A 14,186-nucleotide genomic window follows, 5' to 3' on the forward strand; every position below is an offset into this window, starting at 1 on the left:
GGGAGATGAGGGAAGGGGAAAAGAGGATGTTTCATACTGAGCCACTTTCCTACTTTCATCACCCATCTGATGACGAATCTGTCATCCCGAGACCTTCTCCCAGGGAGGGACAAAGGCATTGACTTCAACCGTCCAAACATTCCCAGATTTCCTACCTTGGTTTTTAGAATTCCCACATTTTTCAAACGATTCAAAAAATTCCATAATCAATTGATGTTGGAAATTCAGATTTTCCACATTCAACAAATTTCCAGGAATTCCTGTTTTCGTCTAACCTTATTTCCAACCTTTCTTAGTGCAATGACTCCTTTCACATTTTTTAATCCTATTTCAGCTGTTCCACTGTCGAATCATTCCGCTTAGTCAGGACAAAAAACTAAGTTTCTTTTAAGCTGGAAAAATTCCCGGGATCTTCAGCTCTCACTGGATCAGTTCGCAGCCAAGAGTGAAGAGACCAGAATGAGAACCAGCACCTCCAAGTCCAAGTCCTTGGTTCTCGCCCGGAAAAGGGTGGAGTGCCATCTCCGGGTTGGGGAGAAGACCCTGCCCCAATTGGAAGAGTTAGAGTACCTAGGAGTCTTGTTCACGAGTGAGGGAAGAGTGGATCGTGAGATCAACAGTAATGCGGATGTTGTACCGATCCGTTGTGGTGAAGAAGGAGCTGAGCCGGAAGGCAAAGCTCGTAATTTACCGGTTGATCTACGTTTCCATCCTCACCTATGGTCATGAGCTTTGGGTTATGACAGAAAAGAACAAGATCTACGTTCCCATCCTCCCCTATGGTCATGAGCTTTGGGTCATGACCGAAAGGATAAGATCACGGGTACAAGCGGCCGAAATGAGTTTTCTCCACCGTGTGGCGGGGCGCTCCCTTAGAGATAGGGTGAGAAGCTCTGTCATCCAGGAGGAACTCAAAGTAAAGTCGCTGCTCCTCCAGATGAGGAAGCCACAGGGAAGACCCAGGACACGTTGGGAAGACTACGTCTCCGGACTGGCCTGGGAATGCCCCTCAAAGAGCTAGACGAAGTGGCTGGGGAGAGGGAAGTCTGGGCTTCCCTGCTTAGGCTGCTGCCCCCACGACCTGACCTCTGATAAGCGGAAGAAGATGGATGGATGGAAATTTCCGTTATTTTTGGGAATTCCAAGAATTCCTTTATATAATTTCTCAATTAAAAATGTTACTACTTTGTAATTTCTCGACTGTGTTAAAAAATTCCAACACCAACAATTTAAACTCATTTAGAACATTCAAAGGCTTTAGCATTTTAAAAAGCATTTCACGAAATTCCCAAATTTCCAAAATATTCCCATTGAAATAAATGGGACCTTTTTCAAAGTTCCACAACTCCCACATTTTTTATCCGATTCAAACTGTTCCAACTTCAAAATATTCAGCCTTTTCAGGAATTATGTGCTCTCCTCCAATCGTTCAAAAAAAAAAAAAAAAATCCTAAAATTCCCAATTTTTAAGAGACATTTTCCCCATCCAAAATGAATGATCCATTGTTCAAACTTACACCATTCACACATTTTTCAACCGATTCAAACCATTCCACCTTCAACACATTCAGTTCATCCTGGAATTTCACATTTTCAACGTTCAGTGAATTTCCAGTAATTCCTGTTTTTGTCTAACCCTATTTCCAACCTTTTTTAGTGCGATAATTCTTTTCACATTTTTCAACCTATTTCAACCGTCAAAACATTGTTCTTAGTCAAGAGAAAAAACAAGGTTGTTTATTGACATGGGAAAATTCCATTTTTTTTCCCAGAATTTTAGGAATTCCGTAATATATTTTTCTCTATTAAAAATGTTACTACTTTGACATTTCTCTACCAATTTGAAAAATTCCTACACCAACCATTCACACCATTCAAATGTTTTAGCATTTTCCAAATAATTCACGCTTTTCCCGAAATTTCCAAATTTCCATGAAATTCCCATTGAAATAATTTAGACCTTTTTCAAAGTTCCACAACTCACACATTTTTTATCCGATTCAAACCGTTCCAACTTCAAAATATTCAGCCTTTTCAGGAATTATGTGCTCCACTTCAATCATTCAAATTGTTTTCCCTAAAATTCCCAATATTTTGGTAGACATTTTCCCCATTCGAAATGAAGTATCCACTTTTCAAACTTATCCAATTCCCACATTTTTCAATCGATTCAAACCATTCCACCTTCAATTCATTCGGGAAATTCTCATTTTCCACGTTCAGCAAATTTCCAGGAATTCTTGTTTTTGTCTAACCTTATTTCCAACCTTTTTTAGTGCGATGACTCTTCACATTTTTCAACCCATTTCAACCGTTCCACTGTCAAATCATTCTTCTTAGTCAAGACTGGAAAAATTCCAGGTTCTTTGGGGGGAATTTCATAATATAATTTCTCAATTAAAAATGTTACTACTTCGAATTTTCTCTACCGATTTGAAAAATTCCTACACCAACAATTTCAACTCAATCAGAACATTCAAATGTTTTAGAATTTTCAAAAAATTCCCGCTTTTCCTGATATTTCCAAATTTCAAATAAATTCTGATGGAAAAGAATGGGACATTTTTCAAAGTTCCCCAACTCCCACATTTTTCACCCGATTCAAACCGTTCCAACTTTAAAGTATTCAGACTTTTTATGAATTTTTAGGAACTGGAAAAATTCCCGGTTTTGCTGAAATTCCATAATAACATTCTAAATGAAAAATGTTACTACTTCAACATTTTTCGATCAATTTGAAAAAATTCCAATACCACCAACTCATACAGAACAGAAATTCTGATTGAAAAGAATGGGACATTTTTCAAAGTTCCACAACTCCCACATTTTTTTATCCGATTCAAACCTTTCCAACTTCCAAATCTTCAGCCTGTTCCGGAATTACGTGTTTCAATACTACACAATTTCAGTAATTCTAAACACATTTCCTAATTTTCCCAGTTTTTAAGAGACATTTTCCCAATCCAAAATGAATGATCCATTTTTCAAACTTACACCATTCCCGCATTTTTCAACAGATTTGAACCATTCCACCTTCAACACATTCAATTCATCCTGGAAATTCACATTTTCCATGTTTAATAAATTTCCAGGAATTTCTGTTTTTGTCTGACCCTATTTCCAACCTTTATTAGTGCGATGACTCTTTTCACATTTTTCATCCCATTTCAACTGTTCCACTGTGAAATCATTCTTCTTAGCCAGGACTGGAAAAATTCCTGTTTTTTGGGGGGGAATTTCAATATATAATTTCTCATTTAAAAATGTTACTACTTTGACATTTCTCTACCGATTTGAAAAATTCCTACACCAACCATTCTCAATATTCAAATGTTTTAGCATTTTCAAAAAAAATTCCCCCTTTTCCTGAAATTTCCAAATTTACATGAAAGTCTGACTGAAAAGAAGGGGATATGTTTCAGATTTCCACATCTCCCTCATTTTTCACCCGATTCAAACCGTTCCAACTTCAAAATATTCAAGAATTATGCACTCTCCTTCAATCATTCAAAAAAAAAGTAATCCTAAAATTCCCAGTTTTTAAGAGACATTCTCCCCATCCAAAATGAATGATCCATTTTTCAAACTTACACCATTCCCGCATTTTTCAACCGACTCAAACCATTCCACCTTCAACACATTCAATTCATCCAGGAAATTCACATTTTCCACGTTTAATACATTTCCCAGAATTCCTGTTTTTGTCTGACCCTATTTCCAACCTTTCTTGGTGCGATGACTCCTTTCACATTTTTCATCCCATTTCAACCAATCCACTGTCGAAACATTCTTCTTAGTCAGGACCCGGCGGAGTGAAAGCAAAATGGATGGACGACATTAAGTCGACACCGCTGGAATCCGACGGCCCAAAAAGTCCAATAAAAAATCTAATTATTACCGACGGAATTTCAATTGGCCCTCAACCCGCCATCCTTCCCGAAGGCAAGGCGCTGATTGAAACCTTCATTTGGGAGATGAGGGAAGGGGAAAAGAGGCGGTTTCATAGCGAGCCACCTTCCCACACTAATCACCCATCTGATGCAAAGTCAGTCGTTCAGAGACCTTCTCCCGTGAAAGGACGACAAATGCATTAATTTGAGGTTAATGGAGTAGAGAGTTCTCTGAACTCCACCAAAGGCTCATAAAGCACAGTATGAATGTGGGAAATGAGTCTTTGTAACAATACGATACTGGTCGCTGAGCAGATGGGGAAGACTATTGTTTTGTTTAATTCCGCCCTAAGAAAATGAAAATCATTCAATCCTCCAGAGCGTTCATTTGCTTTCTACCTTGTCTTCCCCTGCTGTGCTTGTTAATAGTATTCCCACATCAACATCACTACCTTGCATACATACACCCCTTCCTTCCCTCCGCAGCACCATAAAACAAACATAACCAGGGTAAACAAACAACAAAGGAGAGGGCTATTAATTAAATGTGGATTCAAATAAAGGTTGTGAAGCAGAACATGAATCTGAGATTGCTCTGTTGGTGAAAAGATCTCTTTTGACGAATCAGCCGCTGTCTTCTTATGACGTACAAAGCAGAGAAAAGCCCCCACGCCTGACCTGCCGGAGATAATACGCAACGTGCTTAAGCGCAGACAAAAGGCAGACAGCAGTGCTAAACATAGGCGGAGAAAAGGACTTCCTCCGCAAAACAGAGCTCAGACACACAAAGAGAAACACCCGGAGGGACCACACTGATTACCGTCGCATCAGAAATGGAAACCGATGAGATGAGAAAGGGGCCGAGACTCGGGACTATGAAACAGACCGAGGACTCAAGACGTTGAAGAGTGCGGCAGCTGAAGAAGAAACATATGGTCCAAACCAGTGGTTCTTAAAGGGGAACATTATCACCAGACCTATGTAAGCGTCAATATATACTTTGGTGTTGCAGAAAAAAGACCATATGTTTTTTTAACCGATTTCCGAACTCTAAAAGGGTGAAATTGGCGATTGAAACGCCTTTCAATTGTTCGCTGTCGGATTGACCTTTCACCCGTGACGTCACAACAGGAAGCAATCCGCCATTTTCTCAAACACATTACACATACCAAGTCAAAGCAGCTCTGTTATTTTCCGTTTCTTCGACTGTTTTCCGTACCTTGGAGACATCGTGCCTCGTCGGTGTGTTGTCGGAGGGTGTAACAACACAATCAGGGACGGATTCAAGTTGACTTACGTGGAGTGTGCTAATCAGACATATCAATGGTCACGGCATGCTAATCGATGCTAACATGCTATTTAAACTATTTGGTCAACCATTCAAAGCTCTCACTGATGGAAGGAGGTTTTGGCTCAAAATTTCACGATACATGGCTCCATTCATTCTTTCCTTAAAGGGGAACATAATCACAATTTCAAAAGGGTTAAAAACAATAAAAATCAGTTCCCAGTGGCTTGTTGTATTTTTTGAATTTTTTTTCAAGATTTTACCGGTGCCCGAATATCCTTAAAAAAAGCTTTGAAGTGCTTGATTTTCGCTATTTGCGATGCGACTATCCATTTCCCTGTGACGTCACACAGTGCTGCCGATGTAAACAAACAACGGCGAATACCACAGCAAGATATAGCGACATTAGCTCGGATTCAGACTCGGATTTCAGCGGCTTAAGCGATTCAACAGATTACGCATGTATTGAAACGGATGGTTGGAGTATGAAAGTATTGAAGAAGAAACTTAAGCTATTAGGCGAATAGCTATTTACGCTATTCATAGCCATAGCATGGCCGAATAGCTGCGTTAGCATCGCCGGTAAAATGTGCGGACCAAACGATCAGGACTTTCGCATTTTGTGATAATGGAGCAACTTAAATCCTTCGATTGGTAAGAGTTGTTTTCACATTTAATGTGGATGGAAGGAAACGTAATATAGTTGCAAATCCATCTGCAGGTTATCCATACATCTCTGTGCCATGTCTGCTTTAGCACCGCCGGTAAATAGCATGTTAGCATCAATTAGCATAGCATGTTAGCATCGATTAGCTGGCAGTCAACATCAACAAAACTCACCTTTGTGATTTTGTTGACTTTATAGTTGCAAATGCATCTGCAGGTTATCCATACATCTCTGTGCCATGTCTGCTTTAGCACCGCCGGTAAATAGCATGTTAGCGTTGATTAACAGCATGTTAGCATCGATTAGCTGGCAGTCACGCCGCAAGCAAATATGTCTGATTAGCACATAAGTCAACATCAACAAAACTCACCTTTGTGATTTTGTTGAATTTCTCGTTGCAAATGCATCTGCAGGTTATCCATACATCTCTGTCCCAGGTCTGTCTTAGCATCGGCGGTAAAATGTGGAGACACTCCGGCACATTCAATGGGGGTCTGGCGGCAGACACTTTCGCATTTTCGTGCCAGTGGTGCAACTTGAATCCCTCCCTGTTAGTGTTGTTACACCAGGCATGATGTCTCCAAAGTTCCAAAAAATAGTCGAAAAAACGGAAAATAACAGAGCTGAGACCCGGTGTTTGTAATGTGTTGAAAATGAAAATGGCGGCTGTATTACCTCGGAGACGTCACGTTCTTTTTGCGATAAACAGAAAGGCGTTTAATTCGCCAAAAGTCACCCATTTAGAGTTCGGAAATCGGTTAAAAAAATATATGGTCTTTTTTCTGCCCCATCAAGGTATATATTGACGCTTACATAGGTCTGGTGATAATGTTCCCCTTTAACACGGATCAATCGTCCTGTCCCCTTAGCAGACAAACAGCCCCAAAGCATGATGTTTCCACCAACATGCTTCACAGTAGGTCTGGTGTTCTTGGGATGCAACTCAGTATTCTTCTTCCTCCAAACACGAGGAGTTGAGTTTATACCAAAAAGTTCTATTTTGGTTTCATCTGACCACATGACATTCTCCCAATCCTCTGCTGTATCATCCATGTATCCATTTTGGTATAAACTCTACTCGTCGTGTTTGGAGGAAGAAGAAACTACACATTTCAGAGTGGCCTGTTATTGTGGTCAGCCTGAGGCACACCTGTGCAATAATCATGTTTAATCTGCATCTTAATATGCTACACCTGTGAGGTGAGATGGATTCATTTGGGAAAATAAGAAATGCTCACTAACACAGATTTGGCCCCATTTGTAAACAATATTTAAGAGGAATAGGTCTTTTGTGTATATAGTCAAAGTGTTGGATATTTGATAAGAAAAAGGAGAGCAAAAACAAAAGTGTTACGTTTATATTTTTGTTGAGTGTGTACTGTGACACTGAAGCACAACATGATTCTCTACCTTATAGAATGGTTGCTAAGAAGTGAGGTGTGTACTCACTTTTGTTACTGATATATTTCAAGCTACGTTCACACCGCAGGGTATGTTACCTACCTCGGAATTCTTGATGAATACGATCTTTTTTTTTTTTTTATCGTCGTTCACATTACAAAAAAACAAACGAGTAGCTGAACTGATTACGGATGTAAACATGGCTCCATTTCTAGTAGTTAGTCTCAGTCCTGGTGCATTTGTGGCAGTTTCAAAGATGTTGTTCAACCAAAATCCCAATTTTACATTAGGCGATTGTGGAGGGGGGGCGTGGTTTGCGGACCTGCCACGGAGCGGGGTGTGTAAGGACCGGCCTCGAAGACAGCGGCAAGAGAGTAGATTGCCCAGCTGGGACTGGTTATCTAATCCCCTGTCGCCCTTATTAGCAGCAGCCGTGACGAGACACGTGGTTGGAGTGGATGGTAAGCGGACGCATGAGCCTGAGAGACTTTTCGCTGGAAAGCAAAACCCTACCGCTATATGAAAATATAAGTCTTGTTACCTAGACTACCGGGCCCACGAAAGCACCTTTGTGGTCAGAAGAACCCACAGGAGGGCAACCTCCCCAGCGATGCATGAGGAAGAGGTTAATTCAAGGAGCGTGTGGGCGGGCAGTGGAGTGGTGGGACATTGACCTGGGTTCCAAAACATCTCCTTTTCGCCTGCTGTCTGCTCATTTGCCCTACATTTCTTTTCGGGACTGTCTGTCTTGTCCAATAATTGAGGTTTATCATTCAGACTGCAGTCATATCACATACATATCACATTTATATTCACATATGCCAGAGCCCTGGGTCAGGTTTGAAAAATTTGGAATTATGCTGCTGCCATCGCAAAATCCGCTGAGTCACCTATAGGCAAAAAAATGGGAATTGACCTACTTTTAAACATTTTGCTCACAAGAGGTGACCAGAATGCCATCTGTGCCATTTGTTTACACCTGAATGGAATGTTTATGTGCAGGATTCCGACCGACTATTTTGGACTGGTAGTCGTCGATCCACAGCCATCGTTCTGCCACACAATATATCGACGCTAACGAGTGGAAATAACCCTGCCCACCTTACCAACGCACGGGAGTGTATAATATAGTCAAGAAGAGTCATGGATGCAAAGTATTTTGGGTATTTGTTGTGTTGAGTTTATGTTGTGTTACTGTGGGGATGTTCTCCCGAAATGTGTTTGTCATCCTTGTTTGGTGTGGCTTCACAGCGTGGCGCATATTAGTAAGACAGCCATCATTCTGCCACACTATATCTCAACGCTAACGAGTGGAAATAACCCTGCCCACCTTACCAACGCACGGGGGTGTATAATATAGTCAGGAAGAGTCATGGATGCTAAGGATTCTGGGTATTTGTTGGGTTGCGTTTATGTTGTGTTACTGTGAGGATGTGCTCCCGAAATGTGTTTGTCATCCTTGTTTGGTGTGGCTTCACAGCGTGGCGCATATTAGTAAGTGTTAAAATTGTTTATATCACAACCATCAGTGTACTCTGTGTCACTCAGTATGCCTCTCAGTCGTGTACGTGTGTCTGCGGAAGCCACATATAACATGTTGCTGGACTGGCATGCAGTTTATACATGTTGTAGAAGGCGTCAAAAGGCAATGGCTTCACAGCACGCCCTAGTTCTTGTTAATTGGGTGACCGCCAGCAGATATTCACGAGAATGTTTGCGGCTCCTGTTGTCTTCTTTACTTTGTGACACGGGTCGAAAAGGCCCTTTGAGTGGTAAAGATTGCCGATCCCTGAACCATGTATATCAAATATTTCCGAATGGTTCAACCGCCACCCGCCCGAATATATCTAAAATCTAATTTTTCATCATGCCGCCCGCCCGACCCGTGGTTTATCCGCGGACTCCGCGGATGAGACCGTAAACCGCGCATCTCTATTAAGAGCTATTCAGTAGGATTTAAGGTCCAAGCTATTTAATATGCTAAAAGGAACAGTAAGCAGCTATGTTTTATTAATTTACCTTAGCTGCGTGTGTCAAATATGAGTCATTAAACGACTCCCGCCTCCTGGTGGTAGAGGGCGCTAGTGATCCTTCTTGCGACTACTCTGCTGCAGAAGAAGTGACAACAAGCAGCAAGAGTGAGCAGCCATCGTTTATTTTTTCCTTGCACTTTTAACATGGAGGATTACATATCTAAAATAGAACAGTTTTCTAAACTGGACTTTCAATCGAAGCAGGAGGTAATAAAGGAAGATCTCCATCGAGACAGAGAGACTTTTAAAACCGAAGAAAGATAAGGAAGATTTTTATAAACAAGTTATTGTTGCTTTTGAGCTTAAGGATCTGCGCATGGACGTCATTTATAAGTAAAGGTAAGACCATAATAACGTTTTTTTTTATTAAATGTGCTTTTTATGATGGTATCCTTACATCACACTCACATTTATAAGCGCAGGCCTCAATTTACCGCATGCCTTTGGTAAGCACCGGAGTGAGAAGAGGTTTTAAATTAATTGGCGCCCCGGCGGCAATTTGAAGAAATACGATACACTATTTGATTTCCTATTACGCAGCTCATTTTCATTCGACACTTATTGAAATATCTTGTGTGATATCATGCACAAAAGTGCACTTTATTTGTTTTAAACTATTGTAGTGGCGTTCTGTACAAAAAGTGCACGTTAATTGAGTGTTTTTTTGATATGTCATTTTAGTGACATCATGCACAAAAGTGCACTCATAGCTTGTTTTAAAATGTCTCTGACAATCTTGCACTTTCTGTTTTGGAAATGACATGAATGTTTGTACCGCTGCTTAATAACTGTTTAATAAACACACTTTTAGTTGTGATTTCCCTCTCTGCATGAAAGTTTAAAATGTGCATATATTAATGCAGTATGAAGAAGAATGTTTGAATGTAGACACATAGAATCATCATACTGCTGTGATTATATGCATCAAGTGTTCATTCAAGGCTAAGGCAAAACATGGAGATATACCGTATTTCCTTGAATTAATATGCGCCTGCCTTGAATTACTGCCGGGTCAAACTCGCTCCCCAAATTTATTAGCGCACGTTTACTTTTACTGCCGGGTAAAATTTGTGACGTCATGGGTGATGCTTCCCCTGTCGTCTTCTTCAAAATGGCGGAGGAGTTTTTTTTGCTTTTACTATGTGTAAACCAGGGGTCTTGTTCCACAGCCATACAGATCACACTGATGGTTGTGATATAAAACAACTTTAACACTCTCACTAATACGCGCCACACTGTGAACCCACACCAAACAAGAATGACAAACACATTTCGGGAGAACATCGGCTCTGTAACACATTATAATGCAACATAACACTTACCCAGAATTGCATGCATCTATGACTCTTGGCTATATTATACATCCCGCTAGCACTAAACCCCGCCCCCACTCTCCGTGCGTTGGTTGAGGTGGGCGGGGTTGGTGGCGTGTGTATAATATAGCCAAGAGTCATAGATGCATGGCATTCTGAGTAAGTGCTATGTTGCGTTTATGTGTTACAGAGCCGATGTTCTCCAGAAATGTGTTTGGTGTGGGTTCAAAGAGTGTGGCACATATTAGTGAGAGTTTTAAAGTTGTTTATATCACAACCATCAGTGTAAAAGGTATGGCTGTTGACCAAGTATGTATTGCAATCTCTTATGAGAAGCAGCGAAATGCATTAGTCCGGCCGGCACGCAGATAGCATGGTGTTAAGGTGGGCGCAATGTCATGTTGTAGAGCAGTGGTCCCCAACCACCGGGCCGCGACATTTTTTATTATTATTATTATTATTTTTTTAATCGCACTCAATTTTTTACTGCATGCCATTGGTAAGTGCAGGGGTGAGAAATTGTTTTAAAATTGTTAGCGCCTGCTTACTTTTTCTGCATGCCTTGAATATAGGGCTGGGTATCATCAGGTACCTCGCGATACGATAATATCACGATATTTTGCCCACGATAACGATAAGATCACGATACTACGATTATGCGATAATCGATGTATTGAAAGGAATTTCATCCACGATACATCATGATTTCAGTGTCACCGAAGAAATTCAAAATTTATTGACTGCACTGAATCCAGTTCACCAAAATATTTTCTGTCCGTGCAAATTGAAATTATTAAAAAAACAAAATGAATGCAGAAAATATAAATTTCAGTGCTACTGAACTTCTATGTAATCATGGACACATCAGTGCTTAACAATTAAAATCAAATTGTTTTATGAAAACTGGCACTTCACTGTATATAAAAAATAAACATTTCAGTCAGTGCATTACAGTATCAACAACTGGGTGGTCTTATGAAAACCTGAGAACACATTTGAAGATACTATATGGTCTAAGATCTTTACAAATAAAGCAAGCAATGGACTTTGTAATGCTCGCAGCCCTGGGGGATGCAGAAGGGAGCTTTGCTCTAAATACGGTGTTGATTGTAGGCTGGCTAACAGAAACGATAGCATTAGCGTCGCTACTCGCCCTTTTCTCAGTGGCAAGCTCAGGATGATGGCGGACAAGATGGCTGTACGTGTTCGTTGTGTTGCCCGTGCACTTGACCTTCGCGAGACAGTTCGTGCAGATTGCGAACTCTTTATCAAGTGTTGTTCCATTGTCTGTATAGTAAAAGCCGAAGTGGGCCCAGACTTTAGATTTAAAATTCGCCGGTGCATCTTTCACGTGTTTTTCTCTGCTATTTGCTCCTCCGCTTTGCGCCATTCCCTCCATCGGCTGCTGCTTCTTCTTCTTCTTTCCTTTCAAAGACTACTCTTCTAGAGTACTCTAGAGTACTGCGCTAGAGCGCCATAATGTGGAGGCTCGAAGTAGTGACTCCATAAATCAAACAGGTTTTTGTGGGCGAATCTGTTTAAAACGGCTGTATGTTTATGTTTATAAATATTGATATTTGACGTCCGTGTATCGCTAACGTGCCGCAAGAGGAAATATCGCGATATATCGTAGTATCGATGTTTTGGCACACCCCTACTTGAATAAGCGCAGGAGTGAGAAGAGGCTTTGAATTAATTAGCGCCCTAGCGGCTATTCAAGGAAATATGGTGTATATGGTGTATCATCACATGGCCTAAAAATATGGAGATATCAATAAAGGCCGTATCGCCCAGCCCTAAAAGCGTGTGGATTTAATTTCAGCGTCAAGACTGCTGGCAATGTTGCAAATGGCGTGCAAGCGTGACAGATGGCCGGCGTGGTTCAAGGTTGACTCCTAACTTCCGGACCAAATGTCCGACTGGCCTCACTGCACCCAAGCCTCTCGCGGATGGATAAGTCCTCTCTCCATGACCAAGTGGGGGGTGCTGCTTTCTGGGAGACAATGGCCGCTCCTCATCAGCTGTTTGACAAGGACAACAAGGTTCCAGCTCGGCGTCTTTCAAAATGACCTTGTGGTTCTCTCGCCAATCGCATAGAGGTTTTTGTTCTTCTCGCCGTTCCTAATTGCGGTTCCGGAGTCTCTGTTCCTCACACTTAAAGGGCCAATTAGACGTTTGCAATTACACTCTCAGACATGCTTAATAGACTCCACCCTCACTTTTTGACACTTCTCCCGTCTTAATGTGATTGGCCTTTCAGCTTGAAGAACTCTTTTTAACAAGACAAGGCGCTCATGTGGCACGGTGTTTGGTCGGCGTCGAGAAACGGGAAGGGTCGGGTGGATTGCGACCCGACAGGCGGGAATGTGCATTCCAATAGTCTGCAAGTTGAAATGTTTGAAGAAATAGATGAGGAAATTCCTGAAGGAATTGCATGTGAATGCTCCAATGCTGACTGAATGTAGTGTGAATGTAAGAATAGTTGGAATGTTGAAGAGTGTGAATTTCCAGAAAAAAGGGGATTTGGGTTAAAACTTCGGAAAGTGTTAGTTTGAATGTCCAGGATGAGTGGAATGTGTTTGAATCGGTTAACAAATTTGGGAATTATGCAACTTGGAAAAATGTCCCATTCATTTCAATGGGAACTTCCTGGAAATTTTGGGAAAAGCGGGAATTTTTTTGGAAAAAGATTAGGAGCCTGAATTTCCTGAATGAGCAGAATTGGTTGTTGTTGGAATCGTTTAAATCTGTCAAAAATTGTTAGAGTAGTAACAGTTTTTTAATTGGAAAATTGGTATTATGGAATTTCGGAAAAAACGGGAATTTTTCAAGTTCTTAAACCAACTTGTTTTTTGTCCTGACTAAGAGGAATGTTTTGACAGTGGAACGGTTGAAATGGGTTGAAAAATGTGAAAGGAGTCATCGTACTAAAAAAGTTTGGAAATAAGGTTAGGAGGAAAAATGGAATTCCTGAAAATGTGTTGAACGTGAAAAATGGTTGTTTGAATTTCCAGGATGAATTGTGTTGAAGGTGGAATGGTTTGAAACGGTTGAAAAATGTGCGAATTGTGCAACTTGGAAAAATGTCACATTCCTTTCAATGGGAACTTCCTGGAAATTTTGGGAAAAGCGGGAATTTTTTGGGAAAAAGATTAGGAGCTTGAATTTCCTGAATGAGCAGAATTGGTTGGTGTTGGAACCGTTTAAATCGGTCAAAAAATGTTTTGTAGTAGTAACAGTTTTTAATTGGAAAATTGGTATTACGGAATTTCGGAAAAAACGGGAATTTTTCAAGTTCTTAAACCAACTTGTTTTTTGTCCTGACTAAGAGGAATGTTTTGACAGTGGAACGGTTGAAATGGGTTGAAAAATGTGAAAGGAGTCATCGTACTACAAAAGTTTGGAAATAAGGTTAGGAGGAAAAATTGAATTCCTGAAAATGTGTTGAATGTGGAAAAATGGTTGTTTGAATTTCCAGGATGAATTGTGTGGAATGGTTTGAAACGGTTGAAAAATGTGGGAATTGTGCAACTTGGAAAAATGTCACATTCATTTCAATGGGAACTTCCTGGAAATTTTGGGAAAAGAGGGTTT

At 40.7% G+C, this 14,186-nt stretch overlaps 1 protein-coding gene across 1 annotated transcript in view; it reads right to left on the reverse strand.

Moving 5' to 3' along the window:
• The window catches only part of mrpl11 (mitochondrial ribosomal protein L11), a 165,336-nt gene that overhangs the window by 22,865 nt on the left and 128,285 nt on the right, over positions 1-14,186 (reverse strand). The gene's annotated exons all lie outside the window — the stretch shown is intronic.

The sequence above is a fragment of the Nerophis ophidion genome, linkage group LG05 (genome assembly GCF_033978795.1).
Source record: "Nerophis ophidion isolate RoL-2023_Sa linkage group LG05, RoL_Noph_v1.0, whole genome shotgun sequence".
NCBI classification, from domain to species: Eukaryota; Metazoa; Chordata; class Actinopteri; order Syngnathiformes; family Syngnathidae; genus Nerophis; species Nerophis ophidion.